This window comes from Mus caroli, unplaced genomic scaffold, assembly GCF_978045245.1.
Source record: "Mus caroli unplaced genomic scaffold, Mus_caroli_1 scaffold_7, whole genome shotgun sequence".
Lineage (NCBI taxonomy): Eukaryota > Metazoa > Chordata > Mammalia > Rodentia > Muridae > Mus > Mus caroli.
In genome coordinates, this window is record NW_028227262.1 from 91,536,051 (window position 1) to 91,551,699 (window position 15,649).

Genomic DNA, 15,649 nt, shown 5'->3' on the forward strand with positions numbered 1-15,649 from the left:
TAGGCATCCACCTGGAACCAGAAAGGACCCTCAAAGGAGAGATAAGGTAACAAACACACCCCCAAAACTTTCAGCACTGATGTGTCCCATATAAAAAAATGCAGGAACAAAAATCAAGCAGAGACTCACAGAATGGCCAATAAATAACTGGCCAAACTTGAGACCTATCCCATTGACAAGCACTAATCCCTGACACTTCAATGATATTCCATTAGTCTTAGAAACAGGAGGCTTAGCATATCTGATGTCTGAGAGGCTTTAACAAGCAGTGAATGGAAACAGATGCAGATATCCACAGTCAAACTTTGGATGGACACCGGGGACCCTTATAGAAGTGTTGTGGGGTAAGAGTGAAGGCCCTGAAGAGGATGAGAATACCATAGGAAGACCAATAGTGTCAACTAACCTGGACCCCTGGGGACTCTCAGAGACTGAATCAACCAAAGAGCATATATGGCCTGGAGGGAGGCTTCTGACACATATGTAGCAGAGTGCTGCCTTGTCTAGTCTGAGCAGGAGAGAATGAGCCTAATCATGCAGAAACTTGATGCAACTGAGTGGGGGGGAAATCCAGGGGAGTCCACTTTCTTAGAGGCAAAAGGGAAGGGTGATGAAGCCAGGGAATCTGTGAGGGGAGGACAGGAAGGGGACAGCATTTTGGATGTAAATAGTAAAATAAATGAATAGATAAAAATTTTCACACAAAAAGTAATATGACAAAAAAAGTGAGGTTAGTTAGAAAAAACTCTTATTTCCACATAAAAGTACAGTAATGTAAACAGGGAAACAGAAAATTCTAACCAATAAATAAAATATGTTTGAGTGAAGTCCGATTCCCTACTAGCACCAATATGATGACCACTGATAAATATTTAAAAATTCTTGTGATATAATCTAGTTAAAATACTTTGAGTATTCTAGTAGCTCTAGTAGATTAACAAGGAAAATATTGAACACAGAACGACAACTGTATACTCATTAGAACCATAAAAAGTGGTTTTCCTTTTTTAAATTTATGTGGCAGATACTGACATTGAATCTGCAGTTTAAAATATTAAAAATACAGATGAATCCCTGAAACCATCAATCACACTCTTCTATTCTTGCACATAGAGTCTATTATAACTGTCCTCTGATAGGCTCCATATAGGTGATGACAGAAGTAGGTCTTGATAACACAGCTAAACATCAAACTGACAATGGAGACTTATGGCAGAGTTGGGTTAAGGATTGAAGGCACTGAGGGGATAAGAACTCCACAGGAAGACAAAGAGAGTCAACTAGCCTGGACACTTGGCAGATCTCAAAGACCGAGCCACCAACCAAAGAGCATACATGAGATGGACCAAGGTTTCCACCACATAGGTTGCCTCAGTGGGAAAGAATGCTCCTAAGTCTGCAAAGACTTGATGTGCCAGGGTAGGAGGATATCCAAGGGGCCCTTACCATCTCAGCTAAGAAGAGGAGAAGGGGTGGAAGGGAGACACTGTGAGGGAGAGAAAGGGAGAGAGCACACTGTTTAAGATATAAATAAAAACATAAATAAAAATATGAAATACCAAAAGAAAAAGAAAAATAATTAATGGAACTCCACCAGCATGGGACATAGAGCCATTTGAAATAGCAGTTTTTAGGGGAGCCATATCCTCCTCTAACCTTTGTGAGCTGTGAGCACCAGGAATGCAATTATGCATAAATGTTAGTAGCACACTGTACACATAAATAAAATAAATAGTTTTTTCAAAGAAAACAAAGAATCATTTTTTAAAAAATCTAGCAGCACTAAGAATGCCAGTTTTTCACCACACGGATTACTCTCGTATCCGAACTGATTTGTACAAAAGGAGTAATTTCGGGATAAGCATTCACCACCAACTTCTGAACAATCATGATGACTGGGTCATAAATCCATAACAGGATTGAAGTGGATGAGATGATGAAGTCCACCCAGTACATGATCACAAAAAAAACTACCAGGAGCAAGATGGTCTGAGTGGCCCTTTTCTCAGGGGATGCTCTCAGATGGCTGATGCTATGAAGATGCTTTTATTGCCTCTGATGTCCGCACAAGATAATAACCATATATGTGCTTGTAGTCAGCATGACTCCTACAAGAAACATATCCCTGGAGCTTATCACTGTTAAAATCAAACCCCTGATAATGTAGTTCATGGGGAGGAGTGAGCAGGATTTAGTGATCTTTAACTGGTTGGTCTGACTCATGTTGGTAAAGCCACCAACATAGAAGATCAGGTTACTACTGAAAGACAAATTGAAAGTCCAAATATAAAATAAGGCATTAATCATGTATATTTTTAGTTTATGTTTAAATTTTGCCAACAAAGAGTTCCTATGACTGATCATGACTGCCTGGAACACACTCAGGAGGCAGGTGATGCAGATAGAGAGACCTCTCATCACTCTCTTTGTGTAAAAAGTTGCCTTACATTTGAATTCATTCTCAACATTCAGTGACTCAAATATGTTTGCAAGCCAAAAATTCTCTCCAGCAAGGAACATCATTATATGAACAAAAGTCAGTTGACAGGAGATCAAGTCCATGGGCTTAGGTCTGTGACCTAGGATTATGAAAATATAGAAAACAAGAAGAAATATATTGGCTAGGACTCCAAGCCCAGCTTGAAAATAAAGAATATTCTCTAATAATGAAGACATAAAGGAAAGTGAACTCATCTTTAGAGAATGGTGGAAGCATATTTCAAATATCTGAAAAAAAGAGAATACATGAAACTTGTGATTCACTGGACAGTATGTTTATATCATCCTTCCATTTTCTATATTAATTCTTAATTAATCTTTCTCTTTAACATTTGGTGTTCCATAGTGTACATTATAGCCTACATTTCTATATGTCATGTATTTCCTGTATATACAGACTATCGTAGATAATACATTCATGCACACACATAACTGTACATAATAGAAACTTTGTCATCAAATAGAAAATTTGATGAATCTGACTATAATGTCTTAGAAATAGAATCCTATTTATATAAATTTCCTCATTTTATACTTAACACCTAAAACAGAAGTGAGGATCACAGAATATTAATCAGAATTGTACAACTGAACAAAACATGTGGTAGCCTGGGAAAAAATTGCAAAAGATACTCAAAATAATCACATGATTCTGTCTCAGGTTCCATAATTTTTCTATGCTCTTATTTATCTCGTCCCGCGGGATTCAGTTATTCGTGGGTGCGAGGGGGACCGCGAACCTGGAAGGAAATGGGAGGAAAAGAAAGAGAAGCAGAGACCAAGTAGATTTTACCTATCAAGGTCTCGTTTATTATGCTGAGGTGCCTTCTTTTTAAAGCATACATCGCGGAGAATATGGGAGGGGTCGAGGGAGAATTATACAAAGAACAAAGAAGTGGGCATCTGCTGACATGGGGGCTGAGGTCAGGCGCCAAACGGCGGGCACTCTGCATCTTATCTCTGGAACATAGATCCTCCTTGACAGCCTTGGGTGTCAGGCTGGGCTCAGGCATAGCTCATGTCCTTGGATGTCATGGGAACTCAGGAAGAGATAAGGAAGAGGGGACTATTATTCAACTTTACAGCCTTAGGTGTTAGGAAGGGAATAAAGAGGAAGGGGGGTGGCAACCAGCTCTTAGCACAAGGCCATTTGATTTGTTAAAGAGATTTGTGAAGGGATCACTTTCTCACGGGATGGTCTCTGACACTTATTTGCAACTATCCATGTTTTAACTCATACTTCTAATGGAATCAATGTTATAATTCATACAGCCAAACAATTGATTAATGTCAGTGACAAATATGGAAGAATTCGAGAAAAGGCTTAAAGAGCTGAAGAGGATTGCAACCCCACAGGAAGAACAGTATTGTCAACTAACTGAGATCCCTCAAAGCTCCTGAGACTAAGCCAAAACCAAGGAACATACATGGGTTTGTTTTTGGTCCTGGACACATGTATAAAAGGGTTTCCTTGTATGACCTCAATGGGAGAAGATAAGTTTAATCCTGGAAAAACTTGATGCCCCAGTGAAGAGGGATGCTGGTGGGGTGAGGTGGGGGTGGGTGAGCTTCAGTTTCATATAATTAAACATACACAAGCAGTTAACTTGAGAAAAGTAGTAAAATGAAAAAAATAGAAAGTTCAATTTATATGTACATTAATATTATAAATATAGTCCTGCAAACCAACACATTTCTGGTCATTGTTTTTTGTCCTGTAAAGTATTTCGGGTGTTTTACTATGGGGAATGGAAAACTAACACAGTTGGCAATGCCTAGGTGGAAACATTATTAGAGTACACACTCAGGAGAATCCCATATTTGATGCTTTCCTTAAAGTATTTCATCTTGGGCTATTTTTACATATATATATATATCAGTTCATATCCATTGTAAATACTGATAGGTAACATGACATTGTCAATAACAATGTAATACCCATAGATGATATTCACCTTCTGAGAATTTCCTTCCACTCTGTCCATCCATCTGCTGGGCCGCATCTTCTTTCCAATAACTCACTTTTAGTAATACATGTATAATCAGAGATCATATTAATCAAAAATATGCAGTATTTTAAAAATCTTTATGTTCATATTTTTGTTCTTACAAGGACCTGTTGTGTTTTCTCATGATACAGTTGGCTCAAAAGTAAAATTCTGAGCAAGAGAATTCTATAATCACTTAATAGAGAAAATCCTGCTTCATTCTAAAACATACGTATATCTCTCACTATAATGAAGAGGAAAAGGAATACTCACCTTGCTGAGCCTTCCATACACATCCTTGTAGTAGGGGACCCTAAGACGTAGTTATAAGGAAGAAATGTCATCAGCTTGTCTCCCTCTAGATCCATAGTTATCATGTCATCTGGAGAAGGCACTTCTGAGTTTAGGGTCCTTACAAAGTGGCATCATCAAATGGAAAAGTGAACTTCCCCAATTCCAGGAGAAGAATGCAGTAAACACAGCTGAGCTCTGGGTTTCAATTGGGTGTGGTATTCTCCCCAGGCCATATCTCTCTATGTTGATTAACGGATCTCATTCCCTGAGAGCAAAACAAAAGTTAGAGTAATACACTGTTTAAAAGATGTTGAATAACACTTTAGATTCCTCAAAGTATTTGTCCCGCTTCCTAAACTTGTGAGATGGTCTCTATGCTTAACTGACAGTGGCTTCAGTGTCTCATTTAGAAATTAACAGTGCCTTTGATAAAATTAAGAAAAGTTCACCCCGTCCAAACACACTTGAGGAAAGTATTCTTTCTTATAGTAAACACAGAAGTGTGGTGATATAACTGTATCACCAGTAAGCAGATGAGCTATGGGGACAGGGGTGTGACTCAGTTGGTAGTGGGCATGGCTAGAAAGTATTGTCTATATGGGACACTATGAAAAAATATTCAGAAATAATTCAAGTTATAGGCACAGGTGGGGGATAACAATCCCAGGTCAATGGCAAAGAGAAAACCTTCATTACAATCACAGAAGAAACCAGTCCAAAGGCACACCAATATAACAAAAAAAGCACAAATAATACATAGAAAAAAAAATAAGAGCAACATCCAGAATTTCCAGGCATCTTTAGTTAAAAATCTAAGTATACAGAACTAAAAAGTGGATCGAAAGATCAAAGAGAAAAACTTCAAGTCAGAAATAAAGAAAGTACAATAATTGAAAAAAATGAACTACCCTAATTACAGGAAAGTGTTGGAGTAGGAACACCTGATTTCTCAAGGTAACTTTTCCTTGTTTGTTTGTTTATTTGTTTGTTTTTCCATGTATTTATTTATTTTTTATTTATTCACTTTACATCCTAATTACTGCCACCTTCCCAGTTCCCTGCTCACACAGTCCCTCTCCCCATGATCTCCTTTTCTAATGAGTTAGGAGTTGGCACTTGCAGTATAATGACCATGAGAATAATGACTTAATGGGAAAACCCCACTTAGACATTCCTGAGTCTATTTTTTACTTCTTGACTACATGTGTTTCCCATTATGAAATTTTTTATTGGATATTTTCTTTATTTACATTTTAAATGTTACACCTTTTCCCGGTTTCTCCCCTTCCAGAAACACCCTTTCATATCCTCCCTCTCCCTGCTTCAATGAGGGTGTTCCTCCACCCACCCACCCACTCCCACCTCCATGCCATCGATACCCCTACACTGGGGCCTCTATCGAGCCTTCCTAGGATCAAGGACCTCTCCTTCCATTGATGCATGACTAGGCCATACTCTGCTACATATCCATGTGTACTCCTTTATTGATGGCTTAGTACCTGGGAGTTCTGGGGAGTCTGGTTGGTTGATAGTTGTTCTTCCTATGGGGTTGCAAACCTATTCAACTCCTTCAGTCCCTTCTCTAACTCCTCTATTACAGACCCTGCACTCAGTCCAATGGTTGGCTGCTAACATCTTCCTCTGTATTTGCAAGGCTCTGACATGGCCTCTCAGTAGACAGCCATATCAGGGTCTTTTCAGCATGCACTTCTTGGCATCCACGATAGTGTCTGGGTTTGGTAACTGTGTATGGGATGAATCCCCAGGTGTGACAGTCTCTGGGTGGCCGGTCCTTTAGTCTCTGCTATACATTTTATCTCCGTATTTGCTCCTGTGAGTATTTTGTTCTTCTAAGAAGGAACGAATCATCCACACTTTGGTCTTTCTTCTCGAGCTTCATGTGGTCTGTGAAATGTATCCTACTTATCTGGACCTGGGCTAGTATCCACTTGTCAGTGAATTCATACCATATATGCTCTTTTGTGATGGGGTTACCTCACTCAGAATGATAATTTCTAGATCTATCCATTTGCCTAAGAATTTCATAAATTCATCGTTTTTAATTGCTGAGTAGTAGTCCATTGTGTAAATATAGCACAATTTCTGTATCTATTCCTCTGTTGAATGACATTTGATTCTTTCCAGCTTCTGGCTATTATAAATAAGGATGCTATGAACATAGTGGAGCATGTGTCCTTATTACATGTTGGAGCATCTTCAGGGTATTTGCCCAGGAGTGATATAGCTGGGTCCTCAGGTAGTACTATGTCCAATTTTCTGAGGAATGGCCAAACTTATTTCCAGAGCCATAAGAGTCTGCAGCAAATACATACTGAATGTTAAATCACAGCCAAACTAAAACATTATACTGAGCATAACTACTGCCACAATTGAAGGAAGAACAATTTCCACAGCCTAGACAGCCCAAAGAAATTATATATTCAACAAAATAATCCAAAGGTAACATGGGGAGCACTATTTTGGGCTGAAATGAGAAATGAGCATAGCAGAGGGACTGTGGAATAATATGAAGCCATAACTACAAAATCACAAAGTACCACTGGAAACACAACACCAAAAATCACCAGCATGATGACCAGAGCTAACACATACATTTCAATAACACTTTAAACATGAATGGGCTCAATTCTACACTCAAAAGTCACAGACTGAATGAATGTATCAAGAAACAAATCACATATACCTGCTTTCTCCAAGAAACTCATCTCAGTTTGAATGAAAGGTACAAATTTATAGTAAAGGCAGAGACAAAAGTACTCCACTAGAACCAGGAGTTCAGTAGGTGTCACTTTCCTAACATCTCACAAAATAGACTCTGAAGAGATAAAGAGGGACACTTCATTATAATCAAGAAAGCAGTTGAGACCAAGAAGACATTAACATCCTAAGCAAGTAAGTATATGATCACAGTCACAACAGTAGGTGATTTCAAAACCCAACAGGAGGTACGTCCTAGGCCTGTAAACTTCTGTAAATAAAAATTATGATACTTGTCTTTCTCCTGGAACTTTAAATCTTGGGAAATCTTAGAAGGGTCTCACTCCCCTCCTCCATCCTCCCCTTCTTCCATCCTACCCTTCCCCACCCCTCCCCTCCCCCCTCTCTCCTTCCCTCCATTCCTTCTACAACTATCTCTTTCTCTCTTCCTCTGTCCCTCTACTTCTGTATCACTCTCTTTGCAGCAAGGATAACATAATCAACTAAAAGAATGAAAACAGAGTAGGCAATAGATGGGTGTGAAAAGAACAGCATAAGGTCTTGGCTCTAACATTTATTTTCTGGAATCTGGATAACTGGAGATCCTCCTACTTCTAGAGGAGTAAGGAGGCTTTCAGTAGGGGGGTTGGTATTTGCTTTAGAGTGAACATGTAAAAGAGGAAGCTATAAGTAGCCTAATTAACCCCTAGATACAATCTTCATGTGGAATTATTAGATATCTGCACAAAGATTCAACCTAGATTCATGTGCTGGATAAATTAATACCAACTTGACACCAGTTAAAGTCATCTGAGAGGAAGAAATCTCAATACAATGTCTCCATAAGATCTCACTGTAGGCAAGCATGTAGACTGTTTCTTTATTAGGAAATTATTTCTAATTAGAAAATTATTTTTATTAGAAAAATCTCATTACCTGTGGGAATGTTCAACAGATTGTGGGTGATTTTTGCCGGGTGGTCCTGAGTCTAATAGAAATCAGGGTGAATTAGCCATATGGAGCAAACAAGTAAACAGCACCCCTCCAGGACCTCTGTATTAGCTTCTGCCTCAATGTGCCTGCCCGGTTGGAATTTCTGTCCTGACTTCATCCAGTGATCATCTAAAATATGCAAGACAAATAAATCCTTTCCTGCACAACTTACTCTTTTTTTTAATTAGATATTTTCATCATTCACATTTCAAATCATCCCCTTTCCCGGTCTCCCAACTTACTTTTAATCATGATGCTCATTAAGCAATGGTATCTTTAATTAAGTCAAGTTGGTACCAGGATGATGGGGTATTTGTTTGAGAGACCTGATCCATACTTTGGGGAGGATTGTAGAAACACTTTGAACCTTTGGATTAGGAAAGTGTTGTGTAACTGGATTTTTCTTTACTTTGCAGTTTCTTTTTATTTTCACACTTCTCCACCCCTCTTCTTCTACCTATTCAATACCCTGCACTAAGTTAGGAGAGAAAAAAAAAAAAAAACTCATAGGAGGCAAAGGGGACAACGATATATTTAGACTACTTCTTGTTGATAAGGTGCATTGAGATACTTGGGACAAATTTTGTCTTCAAGTTCAGGATATTTAATGTATTCTTTTCATATCTTCAACAGGATTACATGACAAAATGCAGCCAACAGCAACTAAAAGAATTAAACCACCAACTAGCCAAACAACCACCCCATTGGGATTCTAGCATTTATGTTATCTTCTGAAATATCTCTTGAGTTCCAGAAGTCACATACTCACAAAATCTATCTGCAGCTGGCAAAATTATGCCCCGACTAGAGCAAAAGGCAAATTATAATCAGCTCTTTGGACAATATGAAGCATCCCCACATCATCAAATCTGAGATTAAAACAAACATCATGAAACCAAAACTCTCACTACAGTGTTCAGATCTCAGTGGGCTTTTCTGTGGGAGCTTCTAAGCTAAGAATGTTAAGACCAGTACAGAACACAGAATCTTGCATGTGATGCTTCAGTGGGACCATTTGTTGTTTAATTACTTTAATTTATTCCTTATTTATTTATATTCCAAAAGTAGTCAACTCCACCCAGTCACCCTTCAGAGAGCCCCTCCCTCTATTTCCCTACCCTCTCCTCTTAGAAGGTGGAGCCCCCAAGCCCCTGAATCCCCAGACACATCACTTCTCTGCAGGGTTAGGATCATCCTCTCCAACTGAGGGCAGACAAGGGAGCCCTATGTGCCAGGGTCCTCAGTCCACCAATGTATGCTTTTTGGTTGGTGGCTCAGGCTCAAAGAGCTGCAAAGGGCCTAGGTTAGTTGACTTTCTTTGTTCTCCAGAGGAGTTCTTATACCTGTCTGGGCCTTTAATCCTTCTCCCAATTGTTGAGTAAGAGTCACCAAACTCAATCCAATATTTGACTGTGGGGTGTCTTAGTTAGGATTTTACTGCTGTAAACAGACACCATGATCAAGGCAAGTCTTATAAAGACACTAGATATTTGGGACTGGCATACAGGTTCAGAGATTCAGTCCATTATTGCCAAAGTAGAAACATGGGAGCATCAAGGCAGGTATGGTACAGTTGAAGTTGAGAGTTTAACATCATCTGAAGGCTGCTAGAGGAAAAAGTGAAGCTGCTAGTGGCAGCTGGGGTGAAGATCTTAAGACATGTCCACAGTGAAACACATATTCCAACACAGCCATACCTTCCAGCAGTGTCACTCCCTGGGCTAAGCATATATAACAAACCATAACAGTGTGTATCTCCATCTGTCTGAGTCAGGTGCTGAGTAGAGCCTCTCAGAAGAGTTTATGCTGGCCTCCTGTCTGCAAGTATAATAGAGTATTATTAATACTGTCAGTGGTTGGAGATTTCCCAGGGATGCATCTCTAGTTGGACTGCTTATTGCTTGTCCATTTCCTCAGTCCTTGCTCCATCTTTATCCCTGTATTGCTTTAAGACCAGACAGATTTTGGTTGAAAGCTTGAAACATGAAACCTTTCATGTCCCCACTCTTAGGTACCTCAGTTAAGATAACCCACATTGAAGCCACATACGCCATTACAAGATGGCACTGGCTACTGCTGGCCACCACCCATAAGTTTGGGTAAACAACCAATGTACGAGTGTGCAGCAGAGTTTTTTGCTGAGTCACTGCCAGGCCCGAGGCATGCAAATGAGGTACTGAAAGCATAACCAATCGGGTGTAGACACACCTCTCCTAGGCCTATATAAGCAGCACCAGTTCTGGGGCTCAGGGTCTTTTCGCCTCTGCAATCAAGCTCTCCCAATAAATGTGTGCAGAAGGAAAAAAAAAAAAAAAAGATAACCCACATTGACTCTTGAGAGCTTCCCCCATCCCAGGTCTCTCAGGTTCCAAGAGATTCCTCCTAACTTACCCCCTCAAGACAGCTACATATTTCCATTCTTTCTCCATCTTTTTGGCACAGTACCCTGTCTTTGACCTGACACCTGATCCTGACCCCACATTTCCCTTTCTATTCATGCTCCCATGCAATTTTCTTCCTCCCTTTGCCTCCTATGATTATTTTGTTCTGCCTTCTAATAGAGCTTCAAGCATGCTCACTTGGGCCTTCCTTCTTGTTTAATTTCTTTGGGTCTCTGGGGTGTAAGATGGGCACTCTGTACTATATGACTAATATCAGTTCATCAGTGAGCACTACCATATATGCCCCTTTGTATCTGGGTTATCTCACGCAGGATATTTTCTAGTTCCATCTATTTTTTCTGCAAAATTCATGCTGTCCTTGTTTTTAATAGCTAAGGGTTATTCAATTGTGAATAATATTTTCTGTATCAATTCTTAGGTTGGTGGACATCTGGGTTGCTTTAAACTCATGGCTATTTTTAATAAAGTTGCCATGAACATATTGGAGCATGTGTCCTTGTGGTATCGTTGAATTTATTTTCGTTATCTGTCCAGGAGCTGTATAACTGGGTTTTCAGCTAGAACTATTTCCAATTTTCTGAGGAACTGACAGATTGATTTCCTGAGTGGATGTACCAGTTTGAAGTCCCACCAGCAATGGAGGAATATTTCCTTCCACTCTCCATATCCTCACCAGCATGTGCTATCCCTTGAGTTTTGTCCTTAAACATTCTGATTGGCATAAGGTGAAATGTCAGGGTTGTTTTGGTTTGCATTTCCCTGATAACTAAGGACATTGAAAATTTCTTCAAATTATTCTTTACCATTTGAGATGGCTCTGTGGAAAATTCCTGTTTAGCTCTGTACCTTATTTATTCATTGGGTTATTTAGGTCATTGGTGTCCAACTCCTTGAGTTCTTTATAAAGTATTAGCCTAGCCCTTAGTCACATATAGGGTTAGTGAAGATCTTTGCCAATTGGTAGACTGTCATTTTGTAGGACTCACCCAGTCCTTTAACTTACAAAAGCTTTTCAGTTTTATGAGGTCCCATTTATCAATTGTTTATCTTAGAGCCTGTTCTGCCCAGGGAAGTTGTCTCCTGTACCAATACAGTCAAAACTCTTCCCCACTTTTTCTCCTATTAGATTTAGTGTATCCATTTTTATATTGCCCAGGGGATGAATCTCAAGTTGGACTGGTTATTGGACTCAAGTTTTGTGCAGGATGATGAATATAGATACATTACATTCTTCTACATGCAGCCATTCAGTTAGACCAGCATCATTTGTTGAAGATGTTCCCCCCCCCCCCCCCATTGTATGGTTTTCGAGTTCGTTGACAAAAATCAAGTGTCCATATGTGTGTGTATTTATTTCTGCCTGTGATTCAATTCCATTGATCAATGTGTCTCTTTTTATACCAATACCATGCAGTTTTATAAGTATTGCTTTGTAGTATGGCTTGAGATAAACTGTGGTGATACCTGCTGAAATATTTTTTATGATTTAGAATTGCTTTACCTATTCTGGATTTTTTTGGTCCATATTTAGGAGAGAATTGTTTTTTCAAGCTATGGAAAAATGTGTTGAAATTTTTATTGGAATTGCATTGAATCAATAGGTTGCTTTTTGTAAGATGTGCATTTTTACTATGATAATCCTACCAACCCATGAACATGGGAAATCTTTCCATCTTCTGATATCTTATTCATTTTCTTTCTTCAGAGACTTGAAGTTTTGTCATACATGTTTAGTTAGAGTTACACCAAATAATTTCATATTATTTGTGTTCACTGTGAAGGGTGTTGTTTTCCCTTTTTTTCCTCAGCCTCCATATCATTTACATAAAGGAGAGCAAGTAATTTCTTCAAATTAATTTTATATTTAGCCACTTTGCTCAAGTTGTTTATCACCTGTAGGAGTGCTCTGGTAGTATTTTGTAGATTAGTTATGTGTATTATGTTTCATCTGTGAATGGTGAAGCCTTGAATTCTTTCTTTCCTATTTGAATCCTCTTGATTTCCTTTTGTTGACTGTTTCCTATTACTAGAACTTCAAGTATAATATTGATTAGATAGGGAGAGGATTTTGTTTTGTTTAGTCGTGTGCCTTGAATCCTTCATCTTTCTAATACTTTTAAAATGTAAGAGTGTTTGATCTTGTTGAAGTAATTTTCAGTATCTAAAGGGATGATCATGGAAATTTTTTGAAATTTGTTTATATAAAAGATTATGTTTATAGATTTTCATAAATTGAAGAATCCTTGCATCCCAGAAATGAAGCTTACTTGATCACTGTGAATGAGATTTTTGATGTGTTCTTGAATTCAGTTTGCTTAAATTTTATTGAATATTTTTGTGTTGACGTTCATTATCAGAATTGGTCTGAAATTCTGTGTCTTTGTTGAGTCTTTGTGTGCTTAGGTATCAAGGTGACAGTGTCACCATAGAATGAATTAGGTAATGCTCCTTCTGTTTCTTTTTTGTGGAATAGTTTGAGGAGTATGGGTATTAGCACTTCTTTGAAGGTCTTGTTTAATTCAGAACTAAAACCATCTGAACCTAGTTTGGGAGGATTTTAATGACAGTGTCTATTTGCTTAAGGATTATAGGACTGTAAATATATTTACTTGATCCTGATTTAACTTTTGAAAATGGAATTTGCCTAGAAAATGATTGATTTCATTTAGATATTCTAGTACAGGCTTTTGAATTAAGACCACAGTTTCTGTTGTTATATCTCCATTTTCATTTCCAATATTATTAATTTGTTTACTATCTCTGTGCCTTTTAGTTTGCCTAAGCATTTGTCTATCCTGTTGATAGTCTCAAAACAACAACAACAACAAAAACAAAAAACCAAAACCAGCAATTGATTTCATTGATTCTTTGTATTGTTCTCTTTGTGTTTGATCGATTTCAGCCCTGAGTTTGACTATTCCCTGCAATCTACTCCCCTTGGGTATATTTGTTTCTTTTTGTTCTAGAGCTTTTAGGTGTGCTGTTAAGTGGCAAGAATGAGATTTCTTCAATTTCTTTAAGAAGGCACTTAGTACTATAAACTTTCCTCTTATCACTGCTTTCATTGTGTCCCACAAGTCAGGTATGCTGTGCCTTCATTTTTACTGAATTTGTGAAAGTCTTTAATTTCTTACTTCCTTTCTCCTCTGAATACATGATCATTAAGTAGAGAGTTATTAAGTTTCCGTGAGAATGTGGTCTTTCTTTGCTTCTGTTGTTGTTAAAGTCCCACCTTAGTCCATGGTGATCTAATAAGATGCAGGGCTTATTCAATCTTCTTGTATCTCTTGAGGCTTGCTTTGTAATATGATCAATGTTGGACAAGTTCCATATGGTGATTAAAAGAAGGTATATTCTTTTAATTTGTGGTGAAAGTTTCTTTAGATATCTTTTCAAACCATTTAGTTCATAATTTGTTGTTTTTATGCTTTCTTTGTGTAGTTTTTGTTTCAATGACTTGTCCATTGATGAGAGTGGGGTGTTGAAGTCCTCTACTCTTATTTTGTGTTGTTCAATGTGTGATTTGAGATTGAGTAATATTTCTTTTATGAATGTGTTTGTACTTTCATTTGGGCATGAATATTCATAATTGACTTGGTGGGTTTTTCCTTTGGTGAGTATGAAGTGTACTTCTCCATCTCTTTTGATTGGAAATCTATTTTATTAGATATTAGAATGGTTAATCCAGCTTGCTTCTTGAGTATATTTGCTTCAAAAAATTTTTAGGCCCTTTACTCTGAGGTGGTGTTTATTTTTGTTGCTGTGACATGTTTCTTATATGCAACAGAATGAAAAATCCTATTTACTTTATGCACCCAATCTGTTAGCCTATGGCTTTTTATTGGTGAATTGAATCAGTTGATGTTGAGAGATATTAAGGACAAACGCTTGTTAGTTTCTGTTATTTTGATGTTAGTGCTGAGTGTGTACGTGTGTGTGTGTGTGTGTGTCTGTGTGTGTCTGTGTCTGTGTGTGTGTGTGTGTGTGTGTGTGTGTGTGTGTGTTTCATTCTCTTCTTTGGTTTTGCTATAAGTTGTTTAATTTCTTCTGTTTCTTGGGTGTAGCTACCCTGCTTCTTTTGGAGTTTTCCTTCTGGTATCCTCTGTAGGGCTGGATTACTAGGACAATATTGTTTAAATTTGATTTTATCATGGGAATAACTTGGTGTTTCTATCTATAGTGTTTGAGAGTTTTGTTGAGTATAGTAATCTGTGCTGGCATCTGTGGTCTCAATGGCTTTGAAAAACATCTGTCCAGGATCTTCTGGGTTTTAGAGTCTCTGTTGAGAAGTCATGTATAACTCTTACAGGTCTGAGTTTATATGATGCAAGGCCTTCTCCCCTTACAGCTTTTAATATTCTTTCTTCTTCTCTATATTTAGTATTTTGAGTAGTATGTGGTGGGAAGATTATCTTTTCTAGTCTGTCTATTTGTTTTTCTGTAAGCTTATTGTATATTTATGGCCATCTTTGTTTTTAGGTTAGGGAAGAAAAATTTAGGTTAGGTAGAAAGTAGGCTTCTTATATAATTTTGTTGAAGATATTTTCTAGACTTTTGAAATGTGACTCTTTTCCCTCCTCTATTCTTCTTATACATGCTTAGGTATGGCCTTTTTATAGTGTCACAAATTTCCTGGATGTTTTTCCTTAGAAACTTTATACATTTTGTATTTTCTTTGACTCATGTATCAATTTCTTCTATGATATCTTTTATATTTAAGAGTCTTGCTTCCATCTCTTGCATTCTGTTGATGAT

The 15,649-nt window shown here is 38.0% G+C and overlaps 1 pseudogene; it reads right to left on the bottom strand.

The window, feature by feature from the left end:
• Positions 1-1,782: 1,782 nt before the first annotated feature.
• On the bottom strand, positions 1,783-2,694 carry LOC110296741 (vomeronasal type-1 receptor 90-like; annotated as a pseudogene).
• Positions 2,695-15,649: the final 12,955 nt, after the last annotated feature.